Consider the following 17,632-nt stretch of genomic DNA (forward strand, 5'->3'; position numbering starts at 1 on the left):
GAATGGGAGGTGAGGAAGCCATTGACAGAAATCTCCCTTTATACTTCTTTTTTTTGTGTGTGTGTGAGGCAATTGGGGTTAAGTGACTTGCCTAGGGTCACACAGCTAGTGTCGAGTGTTGGAGATCGGATTTGAACTCAAGTCCTCCTGAATCCAGGGCCAGTGCTCTATCCACTGCGCCACCTAGCTGCCCCCTCCCTGTATACTTCTTAAGGGACTGTCCTTTTTGTTTGTACAGTAAGTGATTAATAATTTTTTTTGATTGACTAGAGAAGTTTGATGATGAAAGGAAGAGAATAGAGAATCCTGTAGCTTGAGGGTCAAAGGATGATATTTTTTATGGTGGGAGAAACAATCATTTCCTAAGTGGAAAGGAAGGAGGTAGTGGAGAGAGAATTTGAAAATACAAGTGAAAGCATGATGTGGGGTGGAAGGTCCCAGAGGAATCAGGGAGGGATAGAACCAAGGAGAATGAACATCTCTCTCTCTCTCTCTCTCTCTCTCTCTCTCTCTCTCTCTCTCTCTCTCTCTCTCTCTCTCTCTCTGTCTTTCTGATTAGGCAAAGAAGAGAGGGTGGAGGAAGATACAGAGAAAGGAAGTTAAAGTAGTTTGCATCAGGCAGTCTTAACTTTTTCAGTAAAATAGTAGTTTATCTAGTGTGAATGGGGGCTTTAGTAGAGTGAAAAAAGTTTTTAATTAATTTTGTAGGGAAGGTGATAAAAGTGAACTAGAATAGCTTAGAGACATAGTATAGTAGAAAGAACCCTGGATTTGAGATCAGAAGACCAGTGTTCAAATCTCTAATTTGTAACTTTCTTTCTGGACTTAAGCAAATCATTTAATCTCTCTTGGTCTCAGTGACTTTTATAAAATGAGAGAGTTGGACTAGAAATCCAAGTAAAGTCTGCTCCAGCTCTAAATTTTACAAACCTAATAATCTGTGAATAGAAAGCTCTCCATGCAGTGTTGATGACTCAACTGGAGTTAGTTCAGATTTATGGTGGAGCCAATTGTTAAGTTTATATGCCTATTTCTTGGCCTTGGTGACCTAAAACTGGTAACAGCGAAAGTAAGCTGTGTCATTTACTTGGGATTGATGATGGACAAGGAGTGGCACAGTAGAAGGTCAGAGGGAATAAGAGATTCTAGTTTTCTTGTAATTGCATAATGGAAATTACTAACCATATGTTCCACACTGTCAAGAAGCCAAAACAGAATTAATGGCCTGGGGAAATAGGAAGACTCAAAAGAACTGTAGATCATGATGAGAGTAACAAATAATTTGGGGTTACTATCAAAGTATTCTTTCTATTGGCTTATTATGTTATATTTTAGTATCTTCCTATGTCTCTGATATACAACTAGTAGTTACTACCTCCTGGCATTCAGGTTTGTTTTTTTTAACCTCCTTTGGAAAGCATGCAAAGAGAGAATGACACAGTGGCTTACTATGATTTATTTAGTCCACTACTGCTTCTTTCAGGCACAAAATGGCATTGTAATCACCTGAGATATAACCAAAAAAAGTTAGTAGAGGAACTGGTTAAAAATTTTAAAGGGATTCATTATTTATTGTGCAGAATACTAAGTCTTGTTTTAATGCATTTAAACAAAGTAAAGTTTATTTCCTTTTCAGCTTCAACTATATAACTGATGCACAATAGCTGCTTTTCATGAGGTGGAATAGAAAGATTCCTTGCTAATTGGAAGAGCTTTTACTTTATTATATCTTCAATTTGATATTTGACTGTCAAAGTAAGCTCAGTTGACTGGCTTAGTGTTAGGTTCACATTGTATGTTATTGCTGATCCTTAAAACTGGCATGAAGGATAAAGTGAAGTGACATTAAATGAACCAACAATCTGAGATTTCCAGAGTAAACCTCCAGGAAATAATACTTGGGCTTGACAGAATAAAAGAACAAAAAAGAAAATAAAACAATGTTGTAAACTTTAAGAGAAAATCAGTAAATCAGAGGAATTCAGAATTTTCATTTTAAAAAATAGGGGAAGAGAATTACCAGTGGAAAAATTCCCTTCTTTTCAATCTAATCGTAACAAAATAGAGATGATGGGAAAGATTTATAGGTAACATTTTTAAAGGTACAATCACCACTTCCATAGAGCAGGCAGTGTCTGAAAGGCCCTGTGGCATTTGCACTTTATAGAAATTGACAAAATATAACCACTGCTACAATAAACATCACTGTCTAGGCTAAGGATGGAGAAAGAAGACAGGGAATAGGGAACCAGAAAAAGAAAGCTGGGGTAGATTTTTACTTTTAATACCACCTTCTTGACATGGGAAGAATCACTATAAGCTCCCCCAAGGGTGAGAGACAAATGTTTATTGTTTATTGGATTGAATACTGTACTTGGAGTCAGAAGACCAGAATTTAAATCTCAGCTTGGATAGTTATTAGCTTTGTAAACTTGTATAGCTAACTTACCTTCCCTGAGCATGTTTCTTCATCAACCAAGTAAGCATACTTCGAGTTCCTACTTTGTGGGGTCATTGTCAGATATAATGTATGTAAGGTACTTTGGAAACCTTCAGATACTATAGTTATAAGCCATACTTTTTTTTTTTTTTTTTTTTTTTTTTTGCAGGGCAATGGGGATTAAGTGACTTGCCCAGGATCACACAACTAGAAAGTGTCAAGTGTCTGAGGCCAGATTTGAACTCAGGTCCTCCTGAATCCAGGGCCAGTGCTTTAACCACTGCACCTCCTGGCTGCCCCCCATACTCTTTGATAAACACATTTTTTCATATACGGAGAAACTGAGGTAGAAAGGTAAAATGATTTCCCTACTGGTCACACACATACTACACAGGAGTAGGTTTGGGAGTAGTACTGGTATGAAAAGAATTCCAGTTCTGAATTTCCACCTACATGTTTCATATCTTTACTTGGATGTCCTAGATACTAGTACCTGAAATGTAATAACTGAAACTCATCATCTTCTAAAACTGACCCTTCCTCATTTTTTCTATTTCTGTTGGTGGCACTTAGCTTATTTCCTAGTCACTCAGACTTGCAAACTCAAAATCATAGAATTACAGTTATAAACTTAGGAACTTTAGAGGTCATATAAGTCCATCACTATGCACATAAGGGATATTGAGGCCCAGTGAGGATAAATGATTTGACCAAGGTCCATTAGGTACATTGCGTTGGACTCTCTTCTTCATATCATATATCTAATTATTTCAAGTGAGATAATGTATGTAAAATGCTTTTCAAACTTTAAAGCACTATATAAATGCTAGTTATTCTTACTATTTTACTTTTTACATGGACCTGTGGAATCACTGGCATAGCAAGCTCTTTGTGGAGAAATTCACTCAACCAATGGAGGTCTATGATAGTTGTGTAACTTGTAGTCTTATAGAGTTGACTGGGATACCAGTAGGTTAACTGAATTATCCAGGGTCAAAAAGCTAGTAAATGTCAGATGTAGAACTCAACCTAGTTCATTCTGACTTTGAAGCATGCCTTCCATTAGCCAAACTATACTAGGCCACACTGCACCTCATTATTGTTAACGTTATTGTTGTTAGTTACCAACACCTACTATTTCTGCTCTTAGAATAAATATCTCTTGCCTTCACATCTCTTCTCTACTCCTACTACACTATGGCAACCATAGTTCAGGATCTTCATATTTTTTGTTTGTATTGGCAAATAACTTTCTGGTTTTTCTATAACTTAACTGTTTTTTTATGCCTTTACTATATCCCTTTTTAATTTGTCATTTATATTGCTGCCTGTATAATCTTCTAATGACATATGGGATCAGAGGAAAAAGTATATTCTCTGAAAAATGGGCTGATTTTTTTTATTAATAAGTGTTTTTCCCCTCTGATAATGCCAGTCTTTTACTAAAAAAAATCTTCAGAGCTAACCCCATATTCATTTGTTACCTAATATATTATAAACTGTTGATCTTTACACAATGTATTTCTCCTATAAGTTTCCATTCTCAACTTTTAGTTGGTGGGTGAGTGGTTAATGGAATAAAGATATATCCTCCATCCCCTCTTGTTGTATGTGAAAATAAAAGGGAAAAAGAATGAATCATAACAGTTTTTATAGATTGTAAGGAAAATGGTGGTTCCTTCAAGTCTGACACTCAGTTGTCAGTAATCCTGGAGGTGACTCAATCAATGGGACCATTCCCAATGTCCCCCTGAGAGAGGTTCTAGGGTACATATCTACTTCCATAAAAGATGGCCTTCAGGCAAAGGTCCACATGCCCTGTAATCTCATATTGACTAGTAAAACTCATGAAATTGATCAAGGCTTTCCCTGATCACCCCCATTGCAGACTTTCATATATATATATATATATATATATATATATATATATGTCTTTCCTTTCATTAGATTGTAAGCAACTTGAGGGCACGGCTTATTTTCATTTTTATCTTAATATATACTTTGTACATAGAAGCTGTTGAATAAATTTTAATTAATGAATTGACTTAAAATGTGGAATGAGAGGTGAGAGCAAAGTCCTCACAACATGAAAATATATGGAGCAGTACAGTTGGTTTGTGATATTTTTGCATTTTATTTTCTTCCTTTAAAAACAGTATTCTGAGTATTCCATAGATTTTAACAAGCTGACAGAGTCCATGACATACACAAAAAAGTTAACAACCCTTGCTCTTACCACTCTGGACTGCTTGAGAGGACTGGATGAGAGATTTCAGAGTAAATTTAATTAGGGCTTTAGAAATAGCTGTTTACGGAGTTTGTTTTTATAGTGGAGTGTTAAATTTGAAGTTAAAGGACCCGAGTCAAATCCTGTTGATGTCTTTTTCTTTGTACCCCCTTATCTCCTCTCACTCTGACACCACTCTAGTGTAGTTTCTCATCATATTATGCCTGGATTATTGCAATAGCCTGCTGATGGGGCTGCCTGCCTTAGGTCTCTCCAATACGATCTATCCTCCATTCAACCATTGAAGTGATTTTCCTAAAGCACAGTTCTAACCATGTTACTTCTCCTACTCAATAAAGTCCAGTGGCTTACTATTCCCCCCAGGAGTGAATACAAAATGCTCTGTTTAGCATTCAAAGCCCTTCATAACCTATCCCCTGCCTACATTTCAAATCTTCTTACACTTTCCTCCCCAACACATACTTTTTGATCTAGTAACAGTGGCCTCCTGGCTGTTCCATGAACACTTCATTCATTGACTCTGACCATTCTCTCTGATGATCCCCAATGTTTGAAACGTTCTCCCTCCTCCATTCTGACTATTAACCTCCGTGGCTTCCTTTAAGTCCCAAGTAAAATTCCACCTTCTCCAGGAAGCCTTTCCCAACACCTCTTAATTTCAGTTGTCTTTCAGTCTGTTAATTATTTCCTGCTCGTCCTGTATAGTTTACTTCACATATATGTTTGCATGTTCATTGTGTGCCTTTTGTTCTCGAAGAGGAACATGACATCAGAGTGAAGTCATGACTTGCAGTGAATTCGATTTAAGTGAGGGAGGGCTGTGCAAGGTCATCGGTCATCACTCACTCTCTCTTCCAGAGCCATCTGGGTCCAGTGGCAAGATATATATCAGAACAGTCGGAGATGGTCTTGTCTTTCTTTTTCTGTTTTTTTTTTTTTCAAAGGCAAGTGAAAATTAAGTGACTTGCCCAGGACCACACAGCTAGTAAGTATATTTTGCATGTATAAGGATGATAGTGGTAAGCCTTATATGTAGATAGGAGGCTGTGTGTGGTGAGTATGCTATGCTTGTGTGGCTGGAAGGGAAGTAAGATAGACATATCTAGCCTCTTCTCTTCCACCATTACTCAAAGAAGGCTTTCCTTCCTTGGAAGGGGGAAAAGCAGGAGGTTGGAGTTGGAGGCCACCACTCTGCTATCCTCAGAGAGGGGTGGGGTATGGGCTAGAGGTATATGCATCTGCTCCCTTAAATATTGCCTCTCTAGGGGATGTTTTGGGATCCATCTAACTTTTGATCACTTTGTCATTTCTGGGGAGAAAGGGTCCTCAAGGCTTGGTCCCTTTCATACCTAATACCAGTTCCAACATGAACACACATAGAAAGTAGCAAAGAAGTCCATTTATCCAAATGGTAGCAAAACAGATATCAGAGGAGGTATAAAATGCAGAGCAATAATACAAAATAAAGGAGCATTCCCATTGGGAGCAAGGTAACTCAGCTCAATCAAGATAGCAAGTCCTGGATCTTACCCAAGATGAACATTCTCCCAAATCACTAGAGTAGCAAGCTAGGGAAAGGGGCATAGTAGAGATCACTTGCTCCTCTTATATCTTCCCATTCTTTTTTTTCAGGAACCTGAAGTAGGGTTGGCTTCTTTCATCTTCTCTCCAGAAGCTGGAAGCCAGGAGCACTTGAATGATGAGTTCCCAAAGGGAGACTGAATAAGAACTGAAGCAATCTGTCTCTCCAAGTCTGCCCCTTCATTCATGTAGGGTGGGCCTTCGTCTCCACCAATTAGGAGAGAGTTCCTTACCAACAAGATTTTGGGACAGGGGGTTACACATGTTTTTCCCTTATTAGGCCATAAGCTCCTTGAGGGCACGGACTATCTTTCACCTCTTTTTGTATCTTTTGTACTTAACACAGTTCCTGGCAAATAGTAGGAACTTAATTGTTTATTGATTGACTGATCTTGAACAATTGACTTCTTTTACCCATCCTTAGCTTCCTTATCTGTATAAGGAGATATTTGATCAGATGACCTAAAAGGTTACTTGGCCCTAATCTATGGTCCTATGACTCAGAGTTCTGGCCAGCTGGAGAACCATATGGATCAGGTAGTGGACACCTAGGGATAGAGAAGAGGAGTTAGACAAAGAAGAGCAGGGTACTGAAGATAAATTTTGCTCCTTCCAATAATTTTACTTTGGGCCAGATTTAGGCAGCTGGAATAGCTGAATAACATGAAGATATTGATAATATGGGCAATGAATGTTTCTTCCCTTTGTTAAGGGGTAAAATTCTAGCTAAACTGTCTAAAATATCTAATGAGTTGTCGCCAATAAATTATAAGCTTTAGCAAGAGTTAGACTTTTAAGCATTTATTAAGGAGAATAAGAATTTGGTAAAGAGAGAGAGAAAGGCCTAGATTTCTATCTATTAAAGGGAGAGCACATTTTTAGCTCCCTTCTCTGCCAGCGTCCCCAGGAAAGAGAGCGAGCCTGAGCGCCAGTCTCTTCCTTCCTCCTCCCACTAGCCCGCGTCACTTCCTGACTCCTGGTCTTGCCCTCAAAGACCTTCCCTTCATGGGCAGAACTCTTCTACAGTAAGTATCCAGCAGGTGGCGTTATTCCAATCGTTACACCTTTGACAACCTTTAACAGTTTTCCTTCTTTGTTTGGGAAAGGGAGCATCAGTCCTTCCTTTCTCCTCCCTAATTTTACCTCTCTGAGTACAAGTGCCAGTGACCTAGATTACAGCATTGTCTAGGCCTATGGCATCAAAGTATTAAAATCATGCCCAGAATTTGCTTCACAGTTCCCTCACAGCTGGAGCCATATTTGATCAACTGATGACTCATCGGAATGTAGGTTCCAATTTTCCAGTATGAAAGATGAGAAAAGGAGATGCCCACGGCGAAGGAGTTATAGAGGTGGCTTTTGGCTTTCTTTCTGAATATATGAGTCAATATTTATCTTTCAGACCTTAGTTTGATGCTATCTGGGAGTAGCAGATTCCATAGCTTTGCTTAAGTAGGTTTTCTTTTGAGTCACTTTCAGTTTTTCTTAGACTTAATTGACAAATAGTCCTTGGGTGGGTTATGATCAGAGATTGAATAGTGAATGAGATATTTTACTTGTGTTATTCTTCTAGATCCATGAAAATATAGAAACAGGTCCCCGAATGAAGGTATATCTGAATAAGTAGCTTTTCAGGGACAGAAAGATCATAGTGATATATCTTAGGTGGAACTTGCCCCTTGATATAAAGGCTGTCTTATTGCGCTGTCTTTTTATTCATGCAAGCTTTGTAGTCTATCAAGGATATTTTGAATAAATGCATGGTTCACTCATATAAAAGTATATTTTTATATTTTTCAAAATAAGAAGCAATTTCTTATGGGTTTACTTTGGAAGTCCAGGACTGGCATTTCATTTAGGCAGAATAACTGTTCACCTATGCAGTATAATCTGAGAGAGAGGAAGGGAAGATAGGAATCAGCATTTAATATTAAGTGCCTACTATGTGCTAGCCACTTTGTTAAACACTTTACAATTTGCTTAGGCCTGATACTAAATTAATGATGTGATGGGAAGAGATTAATTGATTCACTCATAAAAACTTTTATTCAGTGCCTACTGTGTCCCTGACATTATGCTAGGGGATGGAATTACAAAATGAGGTGGTTCAGTGGAGAGAGTGCTGGGCTTAGAATCAAGAAGACCTGATTTCATATCTGGCCTCAGATACTTCCTTATTAGTTCTGTGATCCTGGGCAAGTCACAACTTCCATCTGCCAATTTCCTTAGCAGTAAAATGGGAATGTTAGTAGCACCTAACTTCCAGGATTGTTGTGAGGATCCAATGAGATAGTATTAATAAAGTTCTTACTAGAGTGCCTGCCACACACTAGGTGTTTGATAAATGCTCATTTCTTTTTGTCTTGAATCCTATTGTGTAGAACAATGTGAATATAAATAAGTACCTGCAAATATATACATGTATGATAAAAATGAGATAAAATTTAAATATCTATATTTATATATAATATTCTCTATATGTCTTTGCAGATACTATTACATGTATGTATGATGTATAAACTGCGTTTAATGTGTAACTATACACAGCTCTATTACATAGTTAATTTAAATCTCTATGGCTATATGCATGTTTATAGAATATATATAGTATAGATTATATGTGTGCATTTGTAAATATATAGTAAACTGAAGTTTCTAGATCTATGTATAGAGAGACAGATGTAGCTATTTATTTCTCTGTGTAATATAAGCAGCTAGAAGAAATGATTATTTATAACCAATGATTTGGGGAGATCTAGAGTTCTCCCTTTTTCTAAAGTCCTCATTTTAAAAGTCTAGTCTCTGAAGGTTGAACTTTCTCCTCAATCTTGGTCAGACCCCATCCAACCTTAGAAGGAGTCTACTCTAAGGTGAATTCCTGTCCAATGTGTTCCATTCAAACAAGATTGGATAGATGTAGATCCTTTGTCTAGATTGCCCAAGACTGGGGGTAATCTGAGTAAGGAGATAGTCTCTTTGTCCAAGAGTGACATGATGTCATTCTCCCAGCCCCTCATTGGAGTGAGTCCACCTCTCTTTGTAAAGTCTACCTGTCATTAAGTGTTAACCAATCAAAGTTAATTGTCACCCTCTGGAACACCCACTTTTCCAAGGGCATATCAGCTGTGAGCCTGCCACCATGATGATCTTTGTTCCAAGAGAAAGATGGCTACATGACCATTCCTTTCTTAAATAAAATGCTAACATTATTAATGAAATGATTAATTACCCAGAAACTGTCTCTCTAACTTTTTAAATGTCACAAAGCGGAAATGGTATATGTATGCATATCTATCTCTATGTATATATGTGTGTATTGTGAGATTTAAAATTGACTATAAGAGCATTAAACTCCCCTTTAACTTTTCCTTTATATATCTCCCAGACCAGTAAGAGAAAGAAGCCTCTGAGCTTTAATTAGAGAGGGATTAATTAGCTTTTATTGTTTAGACAACAAACAGGTGATACTGATTAAGGAAATAGGAAAGTAGAAATACAAATGAATAATCTTAGATCTAAGCTTAGTCTATATTTTTTTATAAAACTCACCGAATCCCAAAACTGCCTCTCAGGCTGAGAACCAGAGTCAAACACATGCCGCCACCCAGAACCAGAGCTGATCACCAGAACTCGCTGTCACCAGTCACTGCTAGTGAGAGTGAGACTAAGAGACCACTTCCGTTCTAATACCGTTTTAAGTTCGCTTCCGGAAGTCTCGAAGTATCACGTGCTTGGCCATGCTCTCCCGGGCAGCAGCAGGCACACAGCTGTTCGTCATGGTCTCCTCCCCAAAAGGGTGGTCCTTCAAAAACTGGCGGTCCTTCAAAAACCATTTCAGTAGTATGCGTTCAACTCTTAAATTTCAGTTAAAACTTCCATTTTTTACCACAGTATGTATAATAAACATACTCACATATACATGCATACACTCATGTATATAATACTATATATATGCATATATGTATATATTACAAAGTAATTTTGGGGGTCAGAATAGAGGGCACTAGCAACTGGGGGAGGTGGTCCAGAGAGATTTGAAACTAAAAATTCTAAGAGGTATGGAAGGAGTAATTTCCAGCCAGGTGAAAGTAGCCTATGCAAAGACATAAAGATAGAATATAGAATGTTGTGAATAGGGTCCAATGCATGAAGGGGAACAATTAACAATAAACCTAGAAATAAAGGTGAGCCCCAGACTGTGAAGGGCTTAAAACAGAATTTTTATCCTCAAGGCAAGAAGAAGCTATTGGAGCTTCTTAAGCAGAGGAAGGAGTAAATTAAACTTTAAAAATTTCAGAAATTTCATTTTGGCAGCTAGTTGGATGATAGATTGGGACAGGCAGTGACTTGAGGCAGGGGACATTAAGTAGTAGCCTATTGTGACAGTGTATAGAAGAAATGATGAGGTCCTCAGCCGTGGAGTTAGCAAGAAGTGGACTGATGTAAGATGCTCTGGAGGTAGAGTTGACAAACTTGTCAACTCACTGGATATGAGGAGGAAGGGAAGAGGAAGAGCTAAGTATATTTCCGAGGTTTCAATCCTGGGTAGTTTCTTTGACAGGAATAGGGAAATTATGGGAGATTGTTTTGGGGAAAGATTAATAAGTTTGGTTTTATACATGTTGGGTTGGAGATTCTTCTCCTTATAACCCAGAACTCACTAGTTGCTCTTCTGTAATATTTATGAGAGAAGGTTCAACAATTTTTTCCTCTAATTGACCTCAAACTTTAACCTCTAAACATAGGTGCCAATACTTTAGATTGCAATATTATCTAGGCTTATTGCAGCAAAGCATTAAAATCATGCCCAGAATTTTCTTCACAGCTAGAACCATATTTGATCAATTTATAGGCCCCCTTATCCAGAAATTCTTTCTTTGCTGGCCTGCCACAGTGTCTGACCCTAGCTGCCCTCTCCTCCCCCACACATATTGGGGTCGTGCCTTTGTAAGGCATTGTCTAGAGAAGAACCTTTTAAAATGCAAATGTATTGCCAAGAAGGGGTAACACATTAACCTTTTATCATTCATTAGCACATTAGCATGGTAATGCTTTCTCTTAGCAGAGAACAAGGTCCTGAGGGAATGGGATACCCAAGGTAAATTTTTATTTGGTGACTGGGGAAGGGGCAGAAATATCCAGGGTTGGGGCACTGTCTATGAGGTTAGATTCAGGTCAGGTGCCACAGTGGGAGATCATGGGCAATCAGGAAGCAGCATGAGGGCATCAGATACCCAGGATGGGTATTGAGGCACCAGAATGAAGTGTTGTGAAAGGGTGGAGGAGAGAGGAAAGCTAAATACGAACTGCCTCTTTCACAATTTCACCCAAGGCCAGTCCAGTTGGAAATTTAGAAGACCCTATCTTAAAGTACCACAGACACTTTAGGTTCTGTTGATCTATTCTTGCCTTTCAAAAGCATTACTATTCCGTTATCAGTTCCTAACTGGTTGCCCAAAACTTTAGCAGTTTTCAACATTGCTAAGTTTTATTAAGATGATTTTTTTGTCATTACTTCCACATCTTTCAAATAGTGAGGTCAAAGTGTCTGGCTTTAAGTGCCACAGAAATGAAATCAATTATTGTAATTTTTATGTCAATCAATCTAAAAAGCCTCTTATATTTGTCAGTTTCTCTATATTTTATTTTATATGCAAACTATTATTAATTCTATTATAACTATTGGGCCAAATTGTTTATCTTAATTCTTGTGATGATTAAAAATATGAGACATGGTATCTGGGTAATTTAATTATTTTATTAAGATGGCCAGTGAGTTATTATTATTATTATTATTATTATTATTATTATTATTTTGGTGAGGCAGTTGGGGTTAAGTGACTTGCCCAGGGTCACACAGCTAGTAAGTATTAAGTGTCTGAGGCCCTGGGTTTGAACTCAGGTCATCCTGCATCCAGGGCCAGTGCTCTATCCACTGCACCACCTAGCTGCCCTGCCAGTGAGTTATTAATAAAATGAAGTCTCTGGCCATCTGTCTCAGACCAAAGATCCCTTCCTCATGATCAGGTCTAGGTTTTTACCCCCTTCCCATTGTAGGAGGTCCATAACATAACATTCAAATCTAATTGACATGATTTGGAAGTGGGTAATAATGAAATGAAGTCAGGGGATACTGACTCAAGTAAAGGTGATATCAGGGAAAAATGTAAAGACCCCAACCCAAGATGATGGCTGCACAATGATTCCCACCTAGAACAGGTTCATGAAGGCCAAATCTTATTTTATCTAGACAAAAGAATCTGTCTCCACCCAAGGCTCCATTAGATTGGGTTTAGGTTGGGTTTCACTTAGATGAGATTTGATGAAATCTCTCAAGGAGACCTTGTCTTTGAGTGGAGGGAAAAAAAAGGATTAAGAAGGGGAGATCTCTGAGTCCCCCAAGATATTGATTATTAATAATAATTTCTCATATTCTATTGCCTTAAAACATAAAATAATACATTTTATATTCCCAAAATTGTATGATTCCAAAAAATGGACAGAAGAGACTGATCTTGGAACTTTCCATGTCCTATGTGGAGTCTTTGCCAAACACTTCATTTTTGTTTAATTTTGGGACCTTTGTATGTTCCCCAAATAGACACCAAATCTATGAAACAACAGGACAAATTCATAAAGATATTTTTATATTTCAATAATCAGCTTTTCCAAATTATATTTCCTCTTACAATTTCACTATGAAATTAATATCATTTCTTTTCCTTCTTAGTCTAGTTCTTAAGTGGGATGAATGAGATATTTTAAGAAAGAAGAACTTAGATTAACAGCCTATTTTGGTGGATGCTTCAGAAAAGTATTGGATCTCAAAATGTGTTGCTGCTCCCAGAACTCCAATTCCACAGTCAAATGGCAGCTCACCTCTGAGAAGAATATTACTTGAGGTCTACTCAATCTTGGGAGGTCTTTGTCACTACAAGGAAGGAGGTTTGAGAAAGAGTATAGTGGTCCCGAAAGATAGCATCCTGAGACAAAGGAACAGGGGAGTCAAGGAGGCTTCTAAGTTCCATCAATTAGTGTAGAGAGATCTGAGATAGAGAGGGGTTATCACAGAGGAACTTTGAGCATAGATAAGTAGAATGACTTTTTCACATATTTGCATCAGGTGAGTTCTTTGCCCATAATACATAACATCTGTTGTTGGTATTTTTCCAGAGCGATATCTCCAGGAAACAGGGTTCCAAGGCATGGGATATCTGACCCAGATGAGGTATAATTTCTAATATAGTAAACTTCTTAGACATGGGCCTGGGACAGAGTTGCCGGGAACTCACAGGAGTTAGATAAAAATTGATAAGCAAGAACTCTTTCATTTTTTGATCTTGAAGTCAGAAACTATTTCATTTTGTCTTTGTAGCCCCAGGACCTAGGACATGTCTTGGCACATAGTAGGCACTTGATAAATCCTGCTGGATTGATTGATTGAAGACCCAGTATTGGGGTCAGTAAATATATCCTTGTAGAATCATATATTTGGAACAAGAAAGGACCTTAAGTAAGGGTATGCTAGTAAATGTCTAACAAATAGTGCTCTTCCATAAGATAAGCATTTAAGTTTAATTTATAATATTAACATTTTCTCCATTACTTTTCAATTCTAGATAATCAGCAAAATGAATTAAGCACTGATTTTTAGCATTTGACAGTTTTTCAGGTGTTACTGTTAATTCTGAAAATTTAACAATCTACTCACACCCTTGATAGGCTCATTTATTCTAATTCATTAGAAATGAGAAAGCTGACTCAGAAGGAGGTTGTGACATCATCCTCATACTCATAAGAGCTAGCATTTATATAGCTTTAAACTTGGCAGAGCATTTTTTAAGTATCTCGTTTTAACCTCACAACAACCTTGGGAGTTAGATGCCATTTTAATCCCCATTTTTAGATCATGAAATTGAGACAAATAGAGCCTCGTTGACTTGCCTAAGGTTACTAGGCAGTATAGTTATAAATGTCTGAGAATGAATTCAAACTCAAGTCTTTCTTATTCCCAGTCCAACACTGTGCCATTTAGCTGATTCTAAAGTAAACTAGTGCAAAGTACACAGGTAGGGATAGAACTGGAATTTGATTTGAGTTACTTTGGTCCTAAATCTAACACCTCTTTACACTATGCAACATTGATTCTTCTCAGGAATCCTTTTTGAGACTGATTTTTTAATTTTTTTTTTTTTTTTAGTGAGGCAATTGGGGTTAAGTGACTTGCCCAGGGTCACACAGCTAGTAAGTGTTAAGTGTCTGAGGCCAGATTTGAACTCAGGTACTCCTGACTCCAGGGCTGGTGCTCTATCCACTGCACCATCTAGCTGCCCCCTTGAGACTGATTTAAAAAAAAATCATTAAAATTTAGGAAAAAGATTTGTAGATTTTAAAAAATGGATTAGTGAATTATCTTTAATAATTAGACTGGTAATAGGGTTATAATAAAATCTGTTTTGAACTTTAGGAGTCTGAACTTAAACATTTAGTTCTTCAAGTCTATTAAAGAGATAACCAGTAATCTTCTAAAACATGTTATGTACACTGATAACTAAAATAATAAACAAAGCAATGACACCTGGTTTCTGTGTATTAAAATTGGTGACCAAGTGGTTAAAATGATGAATTATTACACTTCTAGACTGCCTTACTAGGAAATTCTACAAAAGATATCTGTTTAAACTTCCTGACTTTGATAAAGAAAACAAATAATATAGCAAATTTTTCAGAAGAAATATCAGTCTGGCTTAAAGGAATCCATTTGAGTATTCATTTCAATATGAGCAAAGTTTTACCTCAAGCTTTAAAAAGAGGTTGGTTTTTTTGTTTTGGTTTGGTTTGGTTTTTGTTTTTGTTTTCTTTGTTAGGAGTGAGGGAGAAATATTACAAAGCTTACCATACCTAGGAAACCAAGTGATCTAGAAATAGTACTAAACAGAGTTGTGGGACCAGTTCCTTGGGCTAAATATGTAATAGAACTGGGTAATATCTAAGAACATCAGAGAGAGATGGTTACAGTTAAAGAAAAACAAATATACAACCACATCTAACTTCAGTAACCGGAAATAAAGTCTTTGTGTCTTGGACAGAAATTCTGACTGTGGGTACATGAGACATAACAGAGTGAACAGTATTTTAGTATTTGAAGGAACCTCAATGGCCATCTAAGCCAAACCATCCCTGAAATAAATCTCAACTAAAACATACTTGACAAATGGTCTTCTAGTCTCTGCTTAAGGATTTCCAGTGGGGGTAAATCCATTACCTCCTGGGGCAGTCTATTCCACATTTGGATAACTCTAGTTATTAGAAATTATTAGTTATTAGAAAGTTTTTCCTAACATTAAGCCCAAATTTGCTTGTAAAATCAACTGATAATTGTTCCTGGGGCCCAAAGCCACTTTTTTCTTTCACGTGAAGTGGTCTCAAGGCACTTCACCATCTTAGTTGTCCTATTCTGGATGCTTTACAGCTTATCATTATTCTCCTGAATATCATGGAGCCTTAAAACACTACTCAAGATGTTGTCTGACCAGGACAAAGTAAAGAGGAACCCATCTCTTATTCTTGGAAGCTATTTCAGTTCAATAATTCATTGCTTTTTTGTTTTGTTTTGTTTTTGTGGGGGGCTTTTTTGGCTACCATATTATGCAGATTACTCACATTGACTTTGCAGCCATTAATCAGCTCTACCCTATTCTACCTCCAATCCTTTTTTTTTGTTTGTTTTGGGGGGGCAGGGCAATGAGGGTTAAGTGACTTGCCCAGGGTCACACAGCTAGTAAGTGTCAAGTGTCTGAAGCTGGATTTGAACTCAGGTCCTCCTGAATTCAGGGCTGGTGCTTTATCCACTGTGCCACCTAGCTGCCCAATCCTTTTCAAATAACAGATGCTTACATTCTCTTATGGAAGTAGAACCAGTATGTGTTGAACACACAAAGGGCAATTAATTGCTAAGCTGTGTGGTATTGATTATATGCAGTAAATAAGCATTGAAAAGTTCAATTAGTATTAGCCCAGTGTATACTCAGATGAATGGATCATAGAGCTGGGGGTCCTTCTGAGACAATATTCTAAAGCTGCAAACTTAGTTGGTCAACTTGTCTGGTTTAAATATTTTACTTCCTAGAATAAGATTTGAGGCTGCATCCCTAACTCTACTAGCTAGGGAAGCTAGGTGGTGCAGTGGATAGAGCACCAAGCCTGGAGTCAGGAAGACTCATCTTCATGAGTTCAAATATGGCCTCAGACACTTCCTAAGTCACTAACCTTGTTTGCCTCAGTTTCCTCATCTGTAAAATGAGCAAAAGAAGGAAATGGCAAATCACTCTGGTAGCCCTGACAAGACGACCCCAAATGGGGTCATGAAGAGTCAGTCATGACTGAAAAATGACTGAACAACAACAACCCTAACTCTGGCAAGTTATTCTGAGGGTATGTGACATTATTAAAAAAAAAACGCAGAGGGGGCAGCTAGGTGGCTTAGTAGATAAAGCACCAGCCCTGGATTCAGGAGGACCTGAATTCAAACCCTGCCTCAGATAACTTGACACTTATTAGCTGTGTGACCCTGGGAAAATCACTTAATCCTCATTGCTCCAGCTCCCTACCCCTCCAAAAAAAAGAAAGAAAGAAAGAAAAAAGGCAGGAGGGGGAACTGAATGAAAGAGTTTAAATGGATGGATTAAAATTTTTATATGCATGTATAGGAGGCAGGCATTTCAGGGAAGGCATTTGTGATAAGTGATCATGAGGAACAAGCACAGAAATGGTGGACAGGAGATTTCTCTGGAGCTATAGACATGAAAGAAAACCTGCCCTGCACTATGTCCCTTCACTTCCAGGACCTTCACCTCTAGAGGTTGCTGAGAATGAGATCTTCTTGGTAAGAGTACTCATTCTTTACTTGCTTGATCTGGGGTCTTATCGCACTTCAAGTTGAAGAGCACAAATTGCTCTTGTCCATGGTTTTAGCTTACTCTAATCTGTATAACTTCTCTAATGTCTGTTTACTGTTTACCTAGTAAACAATAAATGCTTGTTGATTGATTGCTTGAGTTCTCAAAAGATACTATGATAGTAGCTGAGTATGGATTCAAACTCAGGATTTCTGACTCCAAAACTTGTACTCTTCCCATTCTCTCATTTTTGGAAACAGCATTTGGTTTCAAATATACTTTTTTTTTTTTTTTTTTTTGGCGGGTCAATGAGGTTTAAGTGACTTGCCCAGGGTCACACAGCTAGTAAGTGTCAAGTGTCTGAGGCCAGATTGGAGCTCAGGTGCTCCTGAATCCAGGGCTAGTGCTTTATCTACTTTGCCTCCTAGCTGCCCCCAGTTTCAAATACTTTTTATGCCACTTATT

The sequence above is a fragment of the Dromiciops gliroides genome, chromosome 4 (genome assembly GCF_019393635.1).
Source record: "Dromiciops gliroides isolate mDroGli1 chromosome 4, mDroGli1.pri, whole genome shotgun sequence".
NCBI classification, from domain to species: domain Eukaryota; kingdom Metazoa; phylum Chordata; class Mammalia; order Microbiotheria; family Microbiotheriidae; genus Dromiciops; species Dromiciops gliroides.